The sequence below is a fragment of the Zonotrichia albicollis genome, unplaced genomic scaffold (genome assembly GCF_047830755.1).
Source record: "Zonotrichia albicollis isolate bZonAlb1 unplaced genomic scaffold, bZonAlb1.hap1 Scaffold_257, whole genome shotgun sequence".
Classification (NCBI taxonomy): domain Eukaryota; kingdom Metazoa; phylum Chordata; class Aves; order Passeriformes; family Passerellidae; genus Zonotrichia; species Zonotrichia albicollis.
This window is the reverse complement of record NW_027428429.1, coordinates 2,361,359-2,386,464: the sequence shown is the minus strand read 5'-3', so window position 1 is coordinate 2,386,464 and position 25,106 is coordinate 2,361,359. Positions and strand designations below refer to the sequence as shown.

Here is a 25,106-nt window from a genome sequence, read left to right as displayed (position 1 = left end):
GAAATGTCATTTTTTGTGCCATTTCTCATTTTGTGTCTCTCCGCCGTCCCTGTAGCCACAGACTCTGTCAATGAAGGGCTGCACTCTTGGTGGCTTTAAAGCAACTAAAGGATCTCCTAGCAGTGTTTTCTGCAGAGATGCCCTGTTGTTGCCTTCTCTGGAGCTGCAGCAGCAATGTCTCTGTGCAGAGCTGGGGGCAGATTAGTGCTGGCACAGCAACTCTGCTCCTGCTGGCCATACCATTCCTGATCCAGGACAGGATCCATTGGTGTTCTTGGCCACCTGGGCACACTGCTGGCTCATGTCCAGCCTGCTGTCCATCAGTCCCTGCAGGTCCCTTTCTGCCTGGCTGCTGTCCAGCCACTCTGTCCCCAGCTTGTAGTACTGGGACCAAATAGCAGGGCCTGGCACTTGGTTTTTTTAAAACTCACCTTGTTGGGTTCATCCTCTGGATCCAGCCAATGAAGGTCCCTGTGCAAACCACTCCTATGTTCCCTCAGATCAAAACTCACATCCAGCTTGGTGACATCTGCAAAGATATCCTTGGTTCCTTGGGGCCCCTCAGTGTCACAATGGCCTCTTGGTCACATCAGGCCCTGCACTGTCACACTGGTCTCCTTGGTTCCATGGGGCCCCAGAATGTGACAATGGACTCCTTGGTTCCATGAGGCATCACAGTGTCACAATCTTGTCATTGGTCCTGCAGTTTCACAGTGGCCCCTTGGTTCGATGGGGCCCCATGGTGTCACAATGGCCCCATGGTGACATGAGGTCCCACACTGTCACCATGGTCTCTGTGGTTCTACAAGTCCATCAGTGACACAATGGACTCCTTGTTTCCATGAGGCCACACAGTGTCACAACATCCTTTCAGATTCCTTGAAGCTCCATCGTGTCACAGTGGCCCCTTGGTTACAGAGGATCCTGCAGTGTCACAATGTCCCCTTGGTTCCATGATGTCCCGCAGTGTCAGAACAGCCCCTTGGTTCCACTGGGCCCTGGAGTCTCCCAGTGGTCTCCTTGGGTTTGCAGTGTCAAAATGGTGAAACCCCTTGGTTACACAAGGTCCTGCAGTGTCACAATGGCCTCTGTGGCTCCACGAGGACCCAGAGTGTCACGGTGCACTCCCTGGGTCCATTTGGCCCCAGAGCATAACAGTGGACCCCTGGTTCTGTGGTGCTGCATGGTGTCACCATGGTCCTCTTTGTTCCATGAGGCACTGCAGTGTCACAATGGCCCGAGAGTTTCCCAATCATCAGAGAATGACAGAATCAAATAGGCTGGATGGGATCATCAAGTCCAACCAATGCCCTAATACTGCCTTGTCACCCAGACCATGCCACTAAGTGCCACTGGAGAGGGACAGTGACTCTGCCACCTCCCCTCTGATCAGCACATTCCAGTTCCCACTAATCCTTTCTGTGAAGAACTTCTTCCTATTGTCCAGCCTGAACCTCCCCTGGTGCAGCTTAAGGCTGTGTCTTCTTGTCCTGCCCTCCAGCAGATCCACACTCACACCCAGCTTGGTGCCATCTGCAATTTGTGAATGGTGGACTCGATCCCCTCACCCAGATCATCAGTGAAGATATTAAATAGGACTGGGCCCAGCACAGATCCCTGGGGGACACCACCAGTGCCTGGACACCAGCTGGGTGCAGCACCATCCCCACCACTCTCTGGGCCCAGCCTCCAGCCAGCTCTTAAATCTCCCAGCAAGGAAGGAACCTGCCCAAGCCGTGGGCTGCAGCTTTTCCAGGGAATGCTGTCAGAGACAGTGTCAAAGTCTTTGCTGAATTCCAGGTACACAACGTCCACAGCCTTTTCCACATCCACAGGTGGATCACCTGGTCATAAAAGGAGACCAGGTTGGTCAGGAAGGACCTGCCACCCCTAAATCCACGCTGGCTGGCTCTGATCCCTCGGCCTCCTGTGGGCACCCTGTGGTGGCACTCAGGGTGATCTGTTCCATAACCTTGCCGGGCACCCAGGTCAGGCTGACAGGCCTGGAGTTCCCCAACTCCTCCTTCCAGCCCTTCTTGGGGATGGGCTCACATTGGCACTTCCAGTCCTCTGGGAGCTCCCTGCTGAGCCAGCCCTGATGGTAAATGATGGAGAGCAGCTTGGGAGCTCATCCACAGCTCCCTCATCCCCCTAGGATGGATCCCATCTGATCCCATACACCTGTGGGCATCTGAGTGGCTCAGCAGGTCCTCAGCTACTTCCTCCTGGATTACAGGGGCTGTTCTGCTCCCTGTGCCCATCTACCAGCTCAGGAGAACACTTGTCCTGAGGACAACCTGTCCTAATATTGAAAATTGAGGCAAACAATGTGTTAAGTAGCTCAGCCTTTTCCTTATCTTTAGTTACTATATTCTCCACTGCATCCAATAAAGAGTGGAGGTTCTTCTTCTCCATTCTTTTGCTATATTTTTTTTAATAAAAACTCTTATTTTTCTTTACAGAAGCCACTAGATTAAGTTCTAATGGACCTTTAACCTCTCTAATCTTCTTTCTGTATAATCTAACGACATCTTTAAACACTTCCTGAGCTGCTGGTCCTTTTTCTCCCTGAGTTCCCACAAAGGCTCCATGCCCTGCCAGGCCAGTAATTTTCCTCACCTGCTCATCTTTTGCCATGCTGGGACAGGCTGGTCCTTCCCCCTTAAGATTACTTTGTTGAAATGTGTCCGTCCTGGATCCCTTTGTTTTTAGGGATGTTTCCCTTAAAAAAATCAGTACCTGATTTGGTACTCCCCAAATCAGCATCCTAAATAGGCCAAAGTCTGCCCTTCCTAATTCCAGTGCAGAAGTTTTGTTGCTGCCCCTCCTTCTTTCACAGAATATTGAAAACTTGATATTCCATGGTCACTGTGCCCCTGGCAGCTCTAAGCCCCACATCTGCCACCAGCCCTTCTCTGTTTGTGAACAGCAGCAGACAGAGCTTTCCTTGGCAGTGGGAGTGTTACCAAAAATTGTGTAAAACAGAAAACTCCTTAACACGAGAGTAGCATTAAGAAGCAGCATTCTTTATTCAGCTGGATGCACGGGGGGAGCTCCTCCCAAAGCCGTGCATGCTGAGTACAGGAAAGTTTCTGTTTATATTCTGTATTTTGCACACATATTCATATATTGTCCTGGACTAAACATATATATAATGATCATTTCCCCAAAATAATTAACACATTTCCCCTCCCCTTTACCCATGTGTTCTTCTGTCCTGGGGGTCTCTCTGGTGGTCCCTGGTGGTCGTGGAGCCCAATGTTCCAGCAGGATGCTGAGGCCGGTGAACTTCCAGTTCCCCTTCTCACACAATGGGCATTGTGTGGTTTCCATAGGCCTGGGGCTGTGGAGAACAAGCTCCAGGTGTCAGCTCAGCTGGTGGAGACAATTTATCATCTGGGAACATTAGGTCACAGAGTGGACTATAACATGATAGAGTGGGTTAGGTGAGGTCATTGAGAAGCTATTGCATCACAGACTGCCTCTGTGACATCACACAGCTGGCTGTGACATCAGAGACCATCTGTGTGACATTAGAGAATTGGCTGTGACATCAGAGACCATCTGTGTGACATTAGAGACTGGGCTGTGACAGCATAGAGCAGGCTGTGACATCCCAGAGGGGCTGTGTGACATCCCAGCAGGGCTGTGTCAGGTCACTGGGTTGGTCACTCCACCCCAGCTCCCCCTCACAGTTGCTCCCAACAAGACCAATGCTGTTCATGCCCAGCAGGGTCCCTGTCCCCCGGGATCCTCCCGGCCCACCTGGAGCCACAGCCTCCACCAAAGGATGTTCCACAGGATCCACCCCAGAGCCTGACATAGGGACAAGGGGCCAGGGCTGTGTGACCAGGACAGCAAGGACGGGGATTATCCAGGTCACTGTGGCCTGGTTTGGGTTCCCCAGGGCAGGAAAGATGTCTGGCAGCTGGAGCAGGGTCTGGGAAGGGCCTCCAAGGTGGGGCTGGAGCCCCTGGGCTGTGAGCAGAGGCTGAGGGAGCTGGGCTGGTCCAGCCTGGAGCAGGGAAGGCTGAGGGGCTCCTCATGCCAGCCTGGCAGTGCCAGCCAGGAGGGGATGGAGAACACAGAGCCAGGCTCTTCACAGGGAGCTGGGGGGAGACAAGAGCCAATGGGTGGAAGGGGAAAGAGGGGAGATCAGCCAGGGCATGAGGAGATGAAATGAGTCAGGCTGACTTCAGCATTTCCTCAACATGAAAAGCAGCCTGACCTCTGTTCTCCATCCACCACTGAAAATTTTGCAAATTAGGAATTGATTGAGCTGTTTTGCACCCACTCCAGGAGGAGAATCCTGATACAATAACTTAATTGTGTTTATATCTATTACCACATTTATCTAAAATTACGTTTAGTATGGAAATCACCTGTGGATGGTGCACTCATCAGACACTGCTGGGACATTGCACATAGCTCAGGGAAGAGTGTGATTCTTATTAAATTGTGTCCTGTTTGACTATGGTCTGTTGGCCATGAAGAGAAACTTTCTGTGCCTCTGAGTCTCATCAGTTCCTGACCCCCAACGGACACAAACCTGATCAGTTGTGGTTCCCCCTCCAATGGTGGCACTTGGACCTCCCTCCACCCCAGAGCAGAGCTCCTTTGTCCCAGAGAGTCCCTGGCAGTGCAGGGATGAAGGAGACAGAACAGGCTGTGAGGATCAGGGGCAGGGCAGGGCCAGGGATTTGGGGTGGTTGTGAGCCCGGGGCAGGACCCGGCCCTTGGCCTTGGTGAACCTCATCCCATTGTCCTGGGCCCCTGGATGGCTCCAGCCTGGCCAGATCCCTCTGCAGAGCTTCCTGTCCTCCAGCACAGCCACACTGCCACCAGCTTGGGCTCACCTGGGAACTGACTGAGAGCACCCTCGATAACCTTGTCTAGATCAACAATAAAGAGATTGAACTCACCTGGCTCCAGTCCTGAGCCCTGGGGACACCCCTGGATGTGACTCCATTCCTTAGCTGCTCTGAGTGCCAGGGATGGAATGAGGGAAATGGTGGTGTGATAAATGAATAGGATTCATGCCAACAATGGTAACTATTGTTTTGCGGAGAAAAGAAGAAACCTCACAACTTTATAAAAGTTGTAAAGCTCGGTATGTTTATTTACGGCGCTGGACACACACGGAGAAAAATTCTCCTCAAAAGGCATGCGTACCCCTGAAAATTTCAGACCTCCTTTTATCCCCCTTCCAAATGCATATGCATACAGTTTCACAATAAGTTCATACATATTCATGACACTTAGCACCAGTTCTTCTTTATCAAAGGAATTTCTAGGTCAGGGCAAATTGACCTCGTGGTCTTTTCTGTTTTTCTTTCTCTGTCTCCTTGCTGTCTCGGCATGCGAGCTTTTCCTTCAGCTTTGGCCGTTTGACTTTTCACTGTTGTTAGACACTTCACCTAATTCAGGATGGATCCCTACTCTGTCTCATTCCCCCCTTTCCTAGGAAATAAGTAAATTCTTTTACTTAATGAAAACTTTCATGACAATAAGTGTCTTTTAATGCTTCACTATGTACGTTTGATAAAGAGGTTAGTACAGCCATTCGTTGTAGTATTCTCCAGTTCCAAATTAACAATGTAATAGATAATCCTAAGCTTATCCCAACTAATATTAGTAAAACTACAATAGGGTGGCACAACTTATTAAAGATTCCATTTGCAGTTGGTGACTACCCAAAGATAACATCTCACCCGTGATGATCCATATTTTATTTTTTGTAGAACTCTGGTTATCTCCTTTGTATCATGTTGGACAGTAATTAAGGTTTTCTTTCCACTTTCTTGGATTTCTTTCAAGACTTCTAATAGGTCTTGGTGCTTAATCAATTGTTTTACCAATGTAAGGTTCACCCCAATAGGGGTAGGTAGTAGTCTGTGATACATTGTGTAATTGGCTGTAATCAGCTAGTGGGATGTTACTAGTACCAAATACGAAAAATCACACCCGATAACCTACAAATACAGAGATTAGAATGGTTTCTACTAGACAGAATAACGTCATTGCTATCAATTTGTACAGCAGCACAAGCAGTTCTCAAACATACACCCTTTTCCAGTATATACGAGCACAGTTTTCTGGTCAGTGACTGGATGAATTTCAAAGTGGCAAATACCCTGTTCAGTGTCCAAACACATCTTGAGCATTAACAGTATTGCTTTCACAAATGAATCCCATTTGTTCTCTAGTAATGCAGGATTCTAAGTTTACTGTCTGCTACTTTTCATTCATCTTTTCGTGCCCACACTCTATGTTCTGAAGGATAGAGTGTTGTTTTTTCATGGTTTAATCCTAGGGCAATGATGGGATGGATAACATAAACAGTGGCATTACGTATGGTAAGCACAAAGGCAGTGGCCACATTAGAAACAGGATCATAGGTGAAATTCACCATAGTCCACCAGGATTGAAACTTCCTTTCAAAATCAATTGCATTATCCTACTCAATTTTCCAAATTTCAGCTGGAAAATTACCTTCACTCCTTTCCTATATGATCAGAGCTGCTGTTGCTTGTATCCATAACTGTGCTTGTATACAACCGAAAGATAAAGACACATTATCTTGAACTATACTAAGTGCTTCTACTATCAATTTGTGGTCTTGGTCCCCGGCCTCTTCATACTTCTTTACTTTGGCAGTACTTTTGAAATCTGTCACTGGCTAGTTCCTAATGCCAGTAGAGATTGCTATAAAGGCTGCTTCAATTTTGTTAGGCTACCTGCTGCAGCAGCCAGTTTATTCATCAGTATTTCTGAATCAATTCCATTTAAAAGTCCTAATCTTGTTCCTAATATGCCAGTTAGATGTTTGTTATGGGGAACAGGAACTGCTTTCTGTCCATGACCATCCCTACCTGCCAGAGGGATGTGCTGGGCTCACACTGCAAATTCAGACACACTTCACAAGTGTATCTGACAGAGGTTTAGGTCATACTTGAGGCAGATGTCTGTTCTGAAATGTAGAGACCTCAGGGAATCTAACTTCTCCCTCCCCCTCCAAAGCACTTGATTTCCCAGATGTGTGGCAAGCAGGAATGTCTCTCCTGGTCTACAAAACCTCACCCACCTTGCCCTTAGCTAAGATCAAGCTGTGGACTGTGTTCAGGGCAGAAGATAATGGAGGGGAAATCTTGAGAGAAGAGCCTAAATTCATTGCAGTGCCTCAGAAGAGACTGGGATCAGGTTTCTGCTACTTGAAACACTCAGTACAAAAGTGATGTTCAAAATCTTACAGCCTGCTGCTGTGCTCTGAGGGGGTCTCTCTCTCTACCTCTTTTAAGCAGAACCTAACCGCCTCAGACTGGGACAATCACTGATCCAAATCTCAGTAGGAAAAGGGATAGCTATAAATAAGGAAAATCACCTTCCTTGCTTGGGTTAATTTACCACCGGCAGTTCAGCACCCTTTACCAGCCATTGCCTGGGGGTTCAGCCAACCAGTTTGGAAAATGACCTAAGGAAACTGATTTCTTGGTGTTCCTGGTTTTAGGCACCAGGAGAGCTGGCTCCTTCCTTTCTTGTCTGCTCCTGAGATATGCCTGTTTTTGTGACCATGTTGTCCAGCCCTCAAAGGAAGTTTTTAGGAAGGAGGAGCAGGCTGGTTGGATTTTTGAGATGCTAATTTGCATTATCAACTCCACACATTTGAGAGACCATTCTGGATTGGATAATAGCTGTTGTTCAGTCACATTCTTTACTACGTTAGGTTCAAGTTTGGAGTTTGGGTAGAGTCTGAACTAGTATGGGGTGTATAAGGCCCCACTGTGGTAAAAAGTGCAATGTCCACTTTGAATTCAAATGAAAGTCTGACAGTAACTCGAGCTCAAAGGCTGGTCACTTCTACAGGCTGTATCAGGGTGAAATTACACCAACAGTCTGATTCACTTAGGTTATCACAGACTTCCTGGTGTTCATATACACCAGGGGAGGTTCAGATACTATTTACATCTGGTCTCTCATAAGCCATCCTGAAATAAACAGGGCCAGGAGACTTCTTCTCCTTTATAATGCCTTTATTAAAAGTGATCAGCTCAGGATTGGGCGTCCAGGCAGGGCTGCAGTCCCCGTCGCATCTCCCAGGGCGACTCAGAGGAGGAGGACATGCACAGCTCTGTCCACTAGGGGCAGAGCCGGGGGATCCAGTCCTCGTGGGAGCCTTAGGGCGTGAGGTCCCCGTCAGATGTTGATCCTGTGACCTTCCCAGGTGGCTAGTCCCGGCGTTGGGACCACTCCCTGCTCAGGGCGAGAGAGGCTCCGAAGGTGTTCAGCATCTCTGCAGGCTCAGCACTTGGCTCCTCACGTCCAGACATCACTTTAGTCTCTCAATTCTTATTTGGCTCGTTGTTTTTGGGGTTTCCTCGTTGCATTTCGAGTCGGGGTCCCACAAAGCATTCTGGACTTTGGAGTCACTTTGCATAACCCCCCCCACCCTCTCAGGTGTCTTCACTATGCTAGGAAAAGAGCACCTTAGCCTCGGGGAAGGGCCATTACCTCGCCCTAGTCAGGGCTTTTACTAATACAAAAGGAGCGATAAGCTACAAGGACCTACGATTACAATAACAAAACACGCAGGACCTTGGCAGGGACAGAGATCTGGCTGCCTTTTTGTAACTTTTTCTCAAAAAAAATATTAACCGAATTTTTGTTCATAACAATCCTATTGATGACCCAGCACTTTACTTTGATTTCTTCTCCTCAGATTCCTTGAAGTGTTCACAGTTCCTGTTCTTGCTATTCTTGCTCCTCACATACCTGATTCTCGCGGATTACTACAGTAGATATGTTTAAATCTTTTATCTCAGAGGGTTTTCCATGGATCCAGTATACTGATTAAATGCCAGGGACCAAGGCCATTCAGCATTGCTTTGGGTAGAGGTACTCTCTAGTTCTAAAACTTCAGTTATAATTCCATACAAAACAACTCTGTACACTAAGTATGAGCTACTCCCGACCGCAATATACTCATTTTGCCCGAGTAAGTTTTAGTCTCAGTTCATTGTCTCTTGGTGTCACTCCTGAAGGGGCTTCTGGGCCTTCTTCACCCGAGAGTGATGGATCCAGGCATTCTGCTCTTTGATTTTGATTGCAGTGAAGGTGGTGAGAGGTACTTGCAGTGGTCTCTCCCACTATGGTTCCGAAGTCTTCTCTGTAAGAGACTTAACATATACATCATCCCCAGGCTATCTAACTCCCTACTCCGAGTTCCAGCCACATGTTTTTCAATTTCTCTGAGCTGTTTGCTTAATGCTACCATGTAAGTGGACATTCTGGACATTCCCCTTGTATTCTATATTGTCTTCTATAAGGCATTCCAAAAGGATTCAGCATTCCTTTAGCTCAAAAGGTTTAGTTTGAATTTGCAATAGTGCTAGTGGAAGAGCTTGGGCAAGGGAGATTAACTTCTTGCCCCAGTCTTATGATTTGCTGCTTAATCAAATGATTCATTCTCTCCCCCTGGCTGCTTGATTGGGGGCGGTATGGGGTGTGAAGTTCCTAATCTATGCCCAGGTGGCAACTAATCTGTTGCACTATTTTGGAAATGAAAGGTGATTCTTTATCTGAGGATATTGTGGCTGGAACTCTGAAGCGTGGTATTATCTCTTGTAAAAATGATCTGGTCACCTCTTGAGCTTTGACAGTCCTGGTGGGGAATGTTTCTGGCCACCCTGAAAATGTATTTATTAATACCAGTAAGTACTGATACCCCCCTTTCCTTGGGAGTTCTGAAAAGTTGATTTGCCACTGCTGTACAGGCCCATGGCCTCTCCCAGTCTGACTGAGTTTTGGCCTGGGGGGTATTTTGAGGTTAGTCTGGAGGCAAGGATCACATTATCAGCTCACCTGAGTGATAGTGGCATATAAATTCTTGACAACGATACAACAATTCTTTCAATCAGATGTGTGTTCTAGAAAGCCTGTGGGAATTACTACTTCAAGGTCAAGACTTCATTTCAATGCACTCTGTATCACTTGCAGCCTTGGTCATTTCGAGAAAGGAGACACACTCTATAAAAGGCTTTAGGTAGTTAGGCCCTAGTGTGTTTTCTAGTGCCCTTCCTTCACTAGTAACCACGAAAATGGGAAGGGATTACTAGCTCTCTTTCAATGGTAGCCCACCCCTTGCAGTTGTACATCTCCTTTGATTAGTATTATTGTATTATGGCTTACCTTTGAGGAAAGTCTGTACCTCACTCTTTGCTGCTTTCTTTGCCTCTCCATCTGCCAGCTCATTTCTTTCCACCAATTTCAAGCTCACTCTCTGGTGTGCCTTAATATGCTTTTTCAGGTAGCTGAACTGCTTCCAGCAGCTGGATTGTCTCTTCTTTCCCTGTGAGGTCAGCAGTCCCCTCTCCTTCCAGATGGCTTCATGTGCATGCACAACTCTGAATGCCTTTTGCTGTTTCTAAGGCATGAGTCCATGCATTTATCTCAGCATCCTGTGCAGAGGTACCTGTTGGCAAGGGTCCAGACTCTATTACCTCTCTGCAGGTCATCACTGTGAACTTTGCATGTCGCTTTCTTGTCAGTGAACCAGGTCTCTGCATCGTCCGGAGGAGTGTCCTTTAGATCTGGGCAGCTGGAGTAGGTAGCTTCAATGGTCTCTAGGCAACTATGGTGTACTGCTTCTCCTTGATTCCACTGAGAAAAGAAGCTGGGTTGACAATATTAGTCACCACTATCTCTACATCATCTTGCTCTACCATGATGGCCTGGTATTTCAGAAACCTCTCTGGTGAAAAGCCAGTGGCCACCCTTTACTTCCAGTACTGCGGACACTGTGTGGGACACTAGCACAGTCATTTTTGTCCCAGGGTAAACTTGTGTGCCTCTTGAATGTTCAGCACAACTGCTGCTACAGCTCTGAGGCAACCTGGCCATCCTTCGGCTGTTGCATCTAGTTGCTTAGAGAGGTAAGCAACTGCCCTCCGGTATGGACCCAAGTCCTGAGCCAGTATTCTCAGGGCAATTCCTTGCATGGAAAAATAGAAAGAATGCTTTACTTACATCTGGAAGTTTCAAAGCTGGAGCCGACATGAGGGCACTCTCTAGCTGGCGAAAGGCCCGTGTGGTGTCTCTTGTCCACTGGAGATCTCAGTTCCCATTGGCAATAAGAGCATAGAGGAGTCTGGCAAACAGTCCATAATTATAAATTCACAGCTGGCACTACCCTGCCATGCCTAAGAGAGTTTGGAGTTCCTTTGTTGTCTGGGGTTTCAGGGTTTGGCATAGGGCTTCCCTGCCTTAAAGTCTGCTGCTCATAACTCACTTCTTACCCCAGGTAGATTACCTTCTGTTTCACTACCTGTGCCTTTTTCTTTGAGACTCTGCATCCTTGGAGTCCTAGGAAATTCAAAAGGCTTACTGTCTAGGCTTCTCTCGCTTCCCTCGTCCGAGTGGCTACTAGAAGATCATCCACGTACTGCAACAGCCTCCTTTCCTCTTGTGGAGCTTCCTGGGACTCTGGGTCTTTGCAAGCTGTTCTCCAATTGGAGTAGGGAATTTTGAAGCCTTCAGGCACATGGACTATGTGAGCTTGTGTTTGAATGCAAAAATGTTCTGGCTGGCTTTGTGGATAGGGAGGCAAAAGAAGGCATCTCTTAGGCCTAAAACAGTGAACCAGGTTAGCTCAGGTGTTAAACAAGTTAGTAAGGTCTATAGATTTGCTACCACAGGGTACAAATTCTGTGTTATCTTATTGACAGCCCTTAATCCAGTACTATCAGTTATTGGACTGATTCCTTCCTTACCTTCCCTTTGAGGGTACTACTCAGTTCTCACTGGTTGTGTTCTTTCATTAAGCTTGATGGGGGAGCATCCCATGGGGGAGCATCCCATGGGGGAGCATCTTTCACTCTCCCTGGTACAGCAGAGGCCCATACCCTTGAAAACACTTACTTACTTATTCTAATATTTCCTTACTAATGTCTTTCTTAATTTCAGTGTCTGTTAATATTAAGCCTAACATCTTTATATTATTTGCCTCCAGAGTAACCTTTCTCATTTGAGAATGTTTAGCAAATTGAGCAAATTGTACAAAAGCTTTTAGGTAGACATAGTACACATGTTACTTTAAAGGTTTGCAAAAGTATGCCTTCTCAGACTGGCCAGTTGTTCATTCCCCACACTACAACATAAACATTCTCCACAGGTACTAAAGCTTTATTTAAAACTGAATATATGACCCTTGTGCCGACAAAAATTCTTCCCTTTTGGGAAGGTCATCTTTACCCCTCCTCCCTTACCTTGGGAGGAAGCCTTTAGCAAATCATATGTACTCATTTTGCGAACTGTGATTGCTTTGCATTTCAGCGTGATAATCCTTGCCTGATTTCATACGTTGCTATCTTATGCTGCATGCTGAACAGCATGTTTGATTTGCTCTCTCTTTGCCTTGTTTTCTTTTTTGAGGGCCAAGACCAGAGGGCGGTCTGATCTCACAGTCTCTTTGTTGTTCTGGGTGATTTCTTAAAACAAAAGACATTTCAGCATACAAAAACTCTATCCCATTTTTCTTCCTATTAGAACAGCAAAACAGCAATACCAGTGTTTCTAATAAACACCGCACTGCAATAATACCTGCACACCCAGCTTTTGCTCACAGGCCATTCCCGTGTTCCCTGGGGAGACCGGGCAGCCAGAGCTGTCCCTGTGCCCAGGGGACAGCCACTGTCACCTCACACAGCATGCTAGCCTCTTGATGTACCAAAGGCTCCCCGAAATTGCTCACAAAGGCAGGCTATTCTGTTTGTTACAGAGAACTTTAAATCCTTTCAGCGGATTGTTTCCAGTAAAGACTTACTGCAGTACCAACCGAAGTCTCATAAATCTTATAAGTCTCATTAACTAATTCATCTCATTCATCTCTTCTATCTCTTCTACATAAACTCTGTTTTACAAAATATCAGTCTTTTCTAGTTCTCTTCTTGCACAATCTAATTAAGCACTGTGTCTACTTACACTTGTTTGCTGCTTTGCAAAAAGGCTGTGCTAGTCACAGCCGAAACTCTGATATGCCCACAGACACAGACACACGCACTCTCCCCCCCCCCGCTTTATCTCAAATTCACTAGAGCCAAGGCTTGAATTACTATGAGGGGGAGAATTCTTGGAATTCCTTTAACTCGCGTTTTCGAAGTTAAACATAAATCACCATACTATAGTTCTCCTATGTAAAATGCTACTCTTGTCGCAACAAAACCTTAAAATCTCCACAAACACCACTATACAATCTGAGAATCAAATTACCACAATGCAGCGGAAGAAAATCACCACACAAAATCACTGGGAAAGGGCTTATTTCTCAAAGTGCTCACTTTTCTCAACACAACACAGCATACCATAATTCAGCATTTACTCATATCAATTTTCCTGGACACAATCAAAATAACAGCACACAGTCTAGAGATCAAGTCCAAACATCCAAGGCAAAGGAACTCTCTGAGCTCATACTCACGGTTAAAATGTTCCAAATCTACACAAATCACTACATTCAAACACGATAAATACCGTCACTGACATTCCTCCACTCGCTTCTCCGCGGGGCACTTCTCTCCCTGCCCCTGCAGCCTGCTGCAGCCGGCGCCTCTGGCCTCACTCGTCTGCTTCAAACACGGGGAGTACTGACCCCCCCCGCACTGTAGGGCACTGTAGATTTACTCTCTTTTATACACCATACACTTATCACCTGCATGATCACAAACACAGTGCACTGACCACACACATTAACCATACAGCAACACAGTGTCCGGACATCACTCACACACGCACAAACAAAAGAAACATACGCAAGTTCAGCTCTGCCCTATCAGAACCTGAATTCTAATACACGCATACACGGGTTCACCCAGCTTACCCTGGAGCCGCTGGTAGTCCTGCTCTATCAGGACGACAATGACAAACCCCGTCTCTAATACAGCTGCTCTATCAGCTGCACCCATGAACCCAGACGTCTCTGGGTGGTTTACTCCCTTTCTCTCCTTCCTCCCCCCTGGGGCCCCTTAGTACATACCATATCTTCCTCCGCAGGCCAGCGGGTCATTGTCTGTCCTCGCAGGTGGCAAGTTGAGACAAGCAGAGCCCCACCAGGAAAAAAATCCTGGGGCGCGCCTTGGAGGTCCGTCTATCCCCCCTGCCCCCGCGGGGACAGAGAACTCCTGGCTTGGCTCGCCAAAATGTTTTGCGGAGAAAAGAAGAAACCTCACAACTTTATAAAAGTTGTAAAGCTCGGTATGTTTATTTACGGCGCCGGACGCACACGGAGAAAAATTCTCCTCAAAAGGCATGCGTACCCCTGAAGATTTCAGACCTCCTTTTATCTCCCTTCCAAATGCATATGCATACAGTTTCACAATAAGTTCATACATATTCATCCTGCATGACACTTAGCACCAGTTCTTCTTTATCAAAGGAATTTCTAGGTCGGGGGCAAATTGACCTCCTGGTCTTTTCTGTTTTTCTTTCTCTGTCTCCTTGCTGTCTCGGCATGCGAGTTTTTCCTTCAGCTTTGGCCATTTGACTTTTCACCGTTGTTAGACACTTCACCTAATTCAGGATGGATCCCATCTCTGTCTCAATACTGTGTTACGTTTTAAACCCTAAAAACTCCTCTTTGGGCCCCTTCTGCCAAGCTAGTGGGGTGTGCTTGGACCCTTGGAGCTGTCTGCAAGAAGAGGGAATTGTTTTATCAAAAGTGGATTACCTTCAGTTGGCCATACCATTGTTTTCCAGTTGTTCAGTAACTGAGGTATCTCAAAGCTTGCTTTCATTTCAATCTTGCTTATAGTTTCTATATCCTCAAAATCTTTTGAAAGGCAATCATATTTATAAGGCTTTCCTGTTTCATCTTCCCCAGCAATCCAGTTTGTTTTATGGCTTAATAATGTTATAGGTAATAAATGATAAAGCCAATCAATAATCAATAAAAATTTTTTTTTTATTTTATTTCGCAAGCAAGATTTGGTCTCCAATAGCCACAATCAAAGGGACAGCTTCGAGCCCGGGATCGGCGCTGGGTGAACACTGATCTAAACTCTATCGCTTTGGATCCCCTCTGCTCACAAATGTTGTCTCCTTCAGGTTGGTTTTATACGGCTTTTTCCACCTGGGGCAGAGTTTCTCCTATTCTTCTTGTCGCTTCACATATTTATGTAGTTTCCTTTTCTCTGTGCTGGGCTGGACAGAACTGTTTCTGGGAAGTGATGAATGCTGATTGTGGAGTTACGGGAACGCGGCATTGGGATGCACACCCTTGAAGACTCTGACTATCTTGATCATAGATACTTACTGAGTATTCATTGCTTGGGTGTCTCTGGACTGTCCTGGGAAAGGGCCCATCTCTGCACAGAGCCATGTCTTTTTGCTTGCTAATTAGTTTTTTCTCTCCACTGCTGTCTGTGATTTTTCAATTTGTGAAGCAGTCTTGTCCCTGGCTGCAGCTTGTGGTTTTAAATCTTTAAGAATTTTTTTGTACAAGCACAACTTATTTCATGTATATTTTACACAGTCACAAATTATTCCATAACATATATCACAATAAGGTGAGGAATTAATGGATCTTTAACTTCCACTGGAAGGCAGGTACATGGATTCAGAGCTATCACACACTAACTGTGAGGTTTTGGGCTTACTTTAATAATGGTACTCGCTGTGAGGAAATGACACTGTGGAACTTTTCTCCCAACCCTTCACCCAGCTCTTTGGGTCTGCCCCACCAGTTTTCAAAGGGTTCAGATCCACTCTAAATGCTAATGATATCATACAGTGGCTGGTGTTGCTGATAGGCCTGTTCTATTTAGCATTCAGAGATAAGGGAAGATTGACCTGGATAACCACTCTAACACCTACCCCAGAGACAAGGGATGCTGCTGCCCCAGAGCCTGACCCTGCCCCTCAGCCCACCTCAGAAATGAACCACCCAGACTGGGTGGGGGTTCTGGTGAAGGAGATGGGCCAGATGCTGAAGGAGCACATTTCCCCAGGTGGTGAGAAACCCTCCCCCTGCCCCAAAGAGGGAGAGTCTGATGGTGCAGCAGTGGAACCCACAGATGTTGCAACTGTCCAGGTTCCTGCTGAACTGCAAGGGCAGTCACAGCCAGCAGCAGTTGCTCCTGTGGAAACGAGGAGGTCTAAGATGAAATCAGAGCACCCAGGCGAGGATAAGAAAGGAGGGCCCTCACAACCCACAGGGGAGCAAACAGTTGAGATCATCACTGAGTCCCTGATGTACAAAAGTCTCTGCAATCTGCACAAAGACATAGTATGATGGGGACGTGAGGCTTATACAACCTGGCTACTTCGGGTCTGGGACCTTATGGGTACAGGCATGCAGCTGGATGGTGGTGAGGCTGGAATTTGGGACCCTTTACCCAGGACTCAGGTATGAATAAGATTTTTGTAAGGGAGTCAGGGTCCCCTTCTCTCTGGGAGCAGCTTTTAATGAGTGCCAGAGAGAGGTTTGTCCACAGAGAAAGAATGCAGGAGCAGCACCATAGAATGTGCTGGAAGACCCTTGAGGAAGGGATCCAAGAGCTGAGAGAAGTGACAGTATTGGAGGTACTCTTTGGGAGGGATGGACAGCATGATAATGACGCCGACAAGGTCAGGTGCACAGGGCAAATGTTGTGCAGTCTGGAAAATCTGGGGCCATCTCAATACACCCCCTTCATTGCAATGATTAATGCTGATACCAACTGAGAGACAGTGGATTCTGTGGCCAACAGGCTTAGATATTGTGAGAGTGTGATCAATGGCCCAATGCAGGCTCATGTCTCTGCTGTGATTAAGAGCCTACAAGAAGAGATGAGGGTAGAGGGAGGAAGAACAGTTCCCATATGGCACCAGTGCGAGTCACAGGCCCCAAAGTCAGAGCCCAGTGAACCTCAGCTAGAGAGAGGGTACGTACACCCTACGAGCTGACCTGTGGTTCTTTCTGCGTGACCATGGGGAAGACATGGGAAGGTGGGGTGGGAAACCCACTTCTGTCCTGGCAGCACAGGTGCGTCAGCTCAAGGAGGGAAACACCAACCAAGAGAGTTCCACTAAAGTGAAACTAGCCTCAGCCTCCCGTGACCGAGCTGCCAGGTGTGATCTGTCAGATCCCCTTGAAGGAACCTCTACCATGTATGCCCATGGAAGAAATAATAACCAGGGCTAGGGGTGTCCTGCCTCTCACTGTGGAAGGGGCTCACAGCAGGCTTGTTAGCTAAAGGAGCGAGAAGAAGCTGAGAATCAAGAAGAAGCTGATAAGGAGCTCTCTCCAAGGCTGTAACCAAGGAGACCGAGAGGAGTGAAGAATTGAAGAAAGATAAGAGAACTTTACAACTGGACGAAGTATTTTTAGAAAGTTAGTTGAAATCACCGTAACTTTTCACCAACAGTGTTATTTGACTTATTGTGGCCAATAGTTAGAATACAAGAAGCATAAACAATTGGAAAGTGTATAAAAGGTCAGCCCTGTTCAATAATAAAGAGTGTCCACCTGAGACTGCTTGTGGTCTCTGCTTTGTGTTGTGACTGCCTCGACAGCGACATCTAGTCAGGAAGAGGCACAGGAAAACCAGATTTTCTGGACGGTGTGGATCCAATGACCTGGCACATCAGAGCCACAAAAATACAATGCTTTAGTTGATACTGGTGTGCTGTGTACCATGATGCCATTGGGACATGTGGGGGCAGAACCTGTTTCCATTGCTGGGGTGATGGGGGGATCACAGTAATTGACCCTGTTGGGAGCCCAGGTGAACCTGACTGGGAAGGAGTGGCAGAAACATCCTATTGTGACTGGCCCAGAGGCCCCGTGGATTCTGGGCACAGACTTCCTCTGGAACAACTTTGCAAAGACCCAAAGGGACTCAGGTGGGCGTTTGGAATAGCTGCTGTGGAGGCAGAGAACATAAAGCAGTTGAACACCTTGCCTGGACTATCAGAAAACCCATCTGCATTAGGACTTCTGAGGGTAGAAGAGCAATGAGTGCCAATTGCCACCCTGACGGTGCACCGCCAGCAGTATTGAACAAATTGAGATGCCCATGATCCGATCCACAGAATGATCCATGAGCTGGAGAGCCAAGGGGTGTCAGCAAAACCCACTCACCCTTCAACAGCCCCATCTGGCCTGTGCAAAAATCTGACAGTAAAAGGAGATTGACTGTGGACTATCGTGTCTTGAATGAAATAACTCCACCCCTGAGCACTGCTGGGCCGGACATGCTGGAGCTCCAGAAAAAGCTGGAGTCCAAGGCAGCAAAGTGATTTGCCACTGTTGACATTGCCAATGCATTTTTCTTCATTCCTTTGGCAGCAGAATGCAGGCCTCAGTTTGCTTTCACCTGGAGGGACGTGCAGTACACCTGGAACCAACTGCCCCAGAGGTGGAAGCACAGCCCCACCATCTGCCATGGACTGATCCAGGCTGCACTGGAAAAGGGTGAGGCTTCAGAACACCTGCAGCACATAAAGGACATCATTGTGTGAGGGAAGACAGCAATGGAAGTGTTTGAGAAAGGAGAGAAAATCATCCATATTCTACTGGAAGCCAGCTTCACCATCAAGAAGAGCAAAATCAAAGGACCTTTCCGAAAGATCCAGTTCCTGGGTGTAAAGTGGCAAGACAGAGAGCATCATGACTCCCACTGAGGTCATCAACAAGAACACCGCAAAATCTTCACCAACAAACAAGAAGAAAACACAAGCTTTCCTGGGTGCCATCGGTTTTTGGAGAATGCGCATTCCCAAGCACAGCCAGATTGTGAGCCCTCTCCACCTGGTCACCTGCAAAAAGAAAAATTTCCACTGGGGCCCTGAGCAGCAAAAAGCCTTTGTCCAGATCAAGCAGAGATCACTCATGCAGTAGCCCTTGGCCCAGTCAGGACAGGACCAGAGGTGAAGAACGTGCTGTACTCTGCAGCCAGGAACCATGGCTTGTCCTGGAGCCTTTGGCAGAAGGTGCCTGGGGAGACTCGAGGCCGACCACTGGGATTTTGGAGTCGAAGCTACAGAGGGTCCGAAGCCAACTACACTCCCACAGAGAAGGAAATCCTGGCTGCCTATGAAGGAGTTCAAGGGGCCTCAGAGGTGCTGTGCACAGAAACACAACTTCTCCTGGCACCCCAACTACTGGTGCTGGGGCGAATGTTTAATAGAAAGGTTCCCACCACCCACCACGTCACTGACCCCACATGGAGCAAATGGATTGCTCTGATCACACAGAGCACCCGTATTGGAAAGCTGAATCACCCTGGAATTTTGGAGATAATTACAAACTGGCTGGAAGGTGAAAACTTTCATCTCACTGATGAAGAGAACCAGGAGTATGTGACAAGGCTAAAGAAGCTCCACCATACAATTAGCTGTCAGCAGAGGAAGCCCACCATGCTCTTTTCACTGATGGTTCCTATCACACCATAGAGATGAACTGGAAGTGGAAAGCAGCTGTATGGAGCCCCAAATGACAGGTTGCACAAGCTACTGAAGGAGAAGGTGGATCAAGTCAACTTGAGGAACTCAAGGCTGTTCAGCTGTCCCTGGACGTTGCTGAAAGAGAGAAGTGGCCAAAGCTCTACCTTTATACTGATTCATGGATGGTAGCCAATGCTCTGAGGGGATGACTGGAGAGGTAGAAAAAGGCCAACTGAAACACAGAGGAAAATCAATCTGGGCTGCTGATGAGTGGAAAGACATTTCCACTCAGGTAGAAAATCTATCGGTGAATGTCCACCATGTAGATGCCCATGTCCCCAAGAGTTGGGCCAGTGAGGAACACCAAAACAATGAGCAGGTAGGTCAGGCTGCAAAGATATTGGTGTCAAAGACAGACTTAGATTGGCAACAGAAGGGGAAGTTGTTCCCAACTCGATGGGCCTATGATGCCTCAGGTCATCAGGGCAGGGATGCCACCTATAAGTGGGCATGAGACCGAGGGGTGGATCTAACCATGGACAATATTTCACAGGTTATCCATGACTGTGAGATGTGTGCTGCCATCATGTGTGCTCCATGTGAGTGAAGCCCCTCTGGTATGGTGGGCGGTGGTCCAAGTACAAGTATGGGGAGGTCTGGCAGATTGACTACATCACACTGCCCCAGACACGCCAAGGAATGCACTATGTGGAAGCCATGATGGAAGCCACCACTGGATGGCTGGAGACCCACCCTGTTCCTCACACCGCTGCCTGGAACACCATCCTGGGCCTGGAAAAGAAAATCCTGTGGAGATATTGTGTTGGAGGATCTTTGTCCATTTGTCCCAGGTGTCCATGGGGTTGGGTTTCTTACCTAGGTATGGGCAGTCATTTGGTGATGGGCACTCCCACCAGGCATGTTGAGACCAGATCGTCCACGCTTCCTGTGGCCACGCAAAGATTGTCTGGCTTTAATGACTTCACCAAAGTGACCCAGATGTTTTGTTTTGGCTGAGGGACAACCCAGCTGGTGGTCACTTGGATACAGATGAGGGTGCTGATAAAGACGATAGCAACGGTGGCACTGGTACTGCTGTGGGTGCCCTGGAAGGTGTCACAGAAAGAATCATACTTCTTCTTTCTCACTGGGTTTTCACATGTGTATGGCAAAAACACACATTAGTTGACTTATTTTAAGACATTCTTAAATATTCTGAAGTTCTCCCTATAGTTCTTACCAACTCCTCCCAATCGCTCCCGTCTCTTTTTTAAGAGAAGTTTGAGGCAGGGAAAAATGAGTAGTTTCAAGAGGGGAAAGAGGGAGGGGTAGGGATAAAGGGTCACTGGTAGAGGGATGGAACAGGGAAGGGTGTGTCTCCATTTGAGATTGACATGGATGTTATCAGTGGGATATATCTATGTGCGATGAGTGTCCTTGCCACAATGTTTGGATATGTTAATTTCTTTTTTCTTCATCTCCAACAGAAAGCTGCTTCTGTGGCATGGTAGGAGAGGTGTGGGAATCCATAAAGTCAGAGGGTTTTTAGGAAATGGTTAAAAACAGTATTTAGGCCTCAGGATGTGGCCCGAAGTTCTGTTACAGCAGAAAAGTTTCCCAAGCAAGCAGAAAAGTTTCTCAAGCAGTAGACGTGACAAATAACAATAGGACTTTGTAGATTTGGCTTTAGGATGGCAACAAGTTTATTTAATGTGTATCTTTAGAAGGTTACTGTGAATAGAGCTCTGTTCTTTGTCTTTTATGAACCAGTCTTTGTTTTAACTATTATTACGTATGTTTTATAAGGTTGGATGGAAAGCTTGTCAATATGTCTTGTTTTGGTGTGATTGGTTGAAATCTAAACTGAGATGGTTTTATGTCATTCCGTTTTACCCCACCTTCGGTGGCATTTCCCATTAGGCCAGCATGCTGTTAACATCTAACAATGTTCTGAGGCTGATGTAATAATAATAAAAAAAAGGCTGGTCTAAATTTGTCCAGTGTGGTCCATATTTGGACTTTTTGCCGCGGCAAGTGGGTTCCTCTCTTAAGACGTGGGTTCCTGACACCATTGGATCTATAGCTACCCTGGTGCTCTGACAAGAGGGAGCTGACTTTGTGTTCATTCAAGGGGTCATCTTCAGATCTGTGGTCTACGTAGGGACTGATAAATATTCTGGGAATCCACCAGGGTCCTGTATCTGTAGAAACACAAGCATATCCTCTCCCCCACATAATGAGAGGCTATGGCCCTTCAATAATTTTAGATTCATGATTCTGGTCAAGTACTGGAGGTCTTTCTTTGAGGTGTGTGTACATGTTGTTATGAAAGTGCCTTAAGACAGGGGGGTTTGGTTCTTTTTGAGAGCAATTCATGAAATATATATGACATTGGAACTCATGAAATTTGAATAATGTAAAGTACTTTGCACAGTCTCTCTTGTATAGAGAGAGCCAGAGGCTATGTACAAATCACAATCGGGACGGGACTGCAGTGGAACATGCCTTGAGCTGTTTTATTTTTCAGCATCAGTCTCATTACATGGTTATGACAATGCAAAGATGCCAGCAGCTCACATTCCAAGCAGCAGACCAAGAACTTAATAGTACAACTTACTTTATAAGTTTTTTCACCAATCACACAATGCAAAAGCATATTGACAGCAGTTCTATCCAACCACTATAAGCAGACGTACCTTTGGTTAAACAATGCTTGCTTATTTCAAATACAATACCTGCTCATAAGCCTTAAAACACAATGCACAGAGCTCCATTATTAAGCTTCAAACTTCCTAACATCTTGCTAGATAAACTTTTCTGTAGCTTAGGGAGTTTTTCTAGACAAGCATTAATACACAGACCATTTTTCTATTTGTCCTTGCTTTTCTACTTTTTAACAATTTTTCTGCTGACCTATCTCATGGCTACTGCTTAGCTCTAATCACAGTTCTGCTGTCTCTGAGGCTGCCTTTTGCAGCTTTCCCAAAACGCTCTGATTTTGTGGATTCCCACAGTGGAAACAAGTTCAGCTATATTAAATCAAATGCTCACTGATTTAGATAATATTAGACATGGCACACTGCAAAATAGAGCTGCTATAGATTTTTTGCTGTTAGCACATGGGCACAGGTGTGAGAATTTTGAAGGAATGTGTTTTATGAACCTCTCTTCCATTCACAGGAAACTCAAACAACTAGAAGACAACATGAAGAAATTGACAATGAATGATTGGGGCTTGGATGAATGGTTTGAGGAATGGGGAATAACTGGACGATTGAAAGATATCTGAAAGGAAGCTTTGTTATTACTAGTAGTTATTTTTATATTGCTTTGTGCTATTCCACGCATAGTGAAATTGGTGACCCGCTTGGTAGAGAATACAGTGAAAAGGGTTTGGCTCGTGCAAGAAGAAGAAGGGGGAATTCTAGCAATGCATCTGAACAACTTGGGCCACATTGTGCAGCAGCCATATTGCTTGTAGTTGTTCTTATCAGAGCCCTCTGGAATTCATCAAGGTTACTAAGACATAAACTGTGCTAAATGAAGAAAGAAAGGGCTGAGAAACAAAATACCAGGACCGCAAGAACTCAATAACAAAGGGCTGTGAACCACCTGGACTGAAACCAGTCACACACTCTGAGAAATGTGTGCAGAACACAAGGACAAGAGAGAGGCACCAATGAAGAAGAGCGTGATCAGTGTATGCAGTAGGGTTAGAATGAATGAATAAGTGCATTATGTAAACAATAAATGGCTTCTGCTTAACCATACTGGTTAGTAGTATAGGAGTCCTATTTTCCCACAATGGGTGCCTGGGAAGGAGAGAGGATTCTTTTCCATAAAAAGGAAAGCACTGAGGCAGGAGCAGGAGACAAGTGACCCTTGCAGGGCTGGGGCCTCATTGCCTCCTTGTCCCTGCTCAGCAGCCTGGCAGGGGCCGCCCCATGCTCCTGCCCTTGCCATTGCACATCCTCACATGCCAGTGCCCATCCTGGGAAGAGCCCCGAGCAAGGAGAGAGGGACAGGATCTGCCTGGCCAGGGGCTGGGGCTCAGGCCTTGGCCCTTGTCATTCCTCAAACACATCCAGGTTTGCTCAGCACCAGAGACACCTTTGCCTTGTTTGTCCCCAGCTGTCATCACTGCCTCCAGTGTTCTGCTCTAACTGGAACCTGGGGACACTTTCTCAGAGAGACTTATTAAACTTTTAGAAACTTTCAAATTTCAATTTAACTTTGAGTTCTTGAGAAGTTATTTAAAACACTCTCTCAGGGACTGAGTCTGATGTAAACAACACCAAACCCCTGAGGGGCTCATTAGAGTCCTTGCGCTGTGTCTGTGTTGCTGAGCTTTAAAGGAACAGCTCTTCCCAGGGCCAGCTCCTCTCCCAGCCCAGCGGGGCTGAGGGCTCTGCCTGCAGGCACTGAGGGGACAGGAGCCAGGCAGATACAGGCTGAAGGCAATCAGGATTGGGAAGACTGAGCTGAGACTTCACTTGGGGAAAGATCTTCACAGCCCTGTGCATGGTGAGTGTGTGGGTGCAGGGCAATGTCCCCTGTGCTCCAGGAGGACCTCCTGAAGCCAGCACACCCCACAGCCTGGGGGATGTTTCAGGAGGACTCTCCCAGTTTCTCTGTGGCACAGGAGGAGCAGGATGAGGAGGAGGCTGTGCTGCAGAGCGGGCCTGCCCTGGACACCGTCAGAGGGACAGGGCAGGATGGCTCCTGCTGCCAGGGACGGCTGCAGGGGCTGAAGCTGGGGCTGCAGCCAGGGCTGCCCAGGGCTGTCCTGCAGAGCAGCTCCTGCAACCCTCGGGGCTCTTGGCCAGCCCAGGGCATGTGCCACATGCCAGGGGCAGCTCTCAGCCTGCCTGGCAGCTCCCCATGGACGCTGCAGGGGAGAAGGTGGAGGTGGAAGGAGCCACCCCCATCAGGGCAGATTCCTCCTGCTCTGGAGATGGTGCTGCATGGCCAGGGCTGCTCTCAGCTTTCTCCTGAAGGGAAGGGAAAGGGGCTGTCAGCTTTGGCTGTGTCACTGAGACTCCTGCACTGTCACCCTGGGCATCAGCAGATGTGCCTCAGCCCTCCCTCAGAAAGTGCCTCCTCAGCCTCCTCTCCCTACAGCAACATGACCTTGGCTTGCAGCATCTCTGTATGTCTGCCCTGCCCTTAAGGCTCTGCTGCCAGGGAGATGCCCCTGGGCAGTGCCCTGTGCTGGGAGGCGTCTGCAGGGCAGAGCTGAGCCCCCAGGGCTGGGCTGGGCTCTGGCAGCACTGGCAGGGACAAGGCTTGGATAGAGAGAAACAGCTTCCAGTAGGCACAACTCCAGGCAGCAGAGAGCCAAAGCAACCCTTGGTATCCCATCCTGTCTAGCTGCACAGGGTAAGAGGAAAGGGTATGGAGAAAATTAGTTTTAAACTGGAGAATTCACTAAGTCCACTTTACTTTTCAAGAAAGTTTAAAGTGTGATTATGCTGAAATAGAGAGTGGTTAAAGGAACAAAGGGAACCTGTGCGATTCCAGGAAGTCTGACTGCACTGGGGCACAGGGAGCCCATTTTTCCCTCTGAGCTCCACACTGTTCAGGCTGAGAGCAATGCTGAAGAGGAGGCAGTAACTAAGCAGCACAAACCCAAACTCAAATAAAGTTAAGGAAAATTTTCCCACAGGAAGAGAAGTAATTCTGAGGGAATTCTA

The 25,106-nt window shown here is 47.2% G+C and overlaps 1 protein-coding gene across 1 annotated transcript in view; it reads right to left on the bottom strand.

Annotated features, from left to right (window-relative positions):
* The window catches only part of LOC113460769 (uncharacterized), a 1,042,778-nt gene that overhangs the window by 910,795 nt on the left and 106,877 nt on the right, over positions 1 to 25,106 (bottom strand). The window lies entirely within an intron of this gene.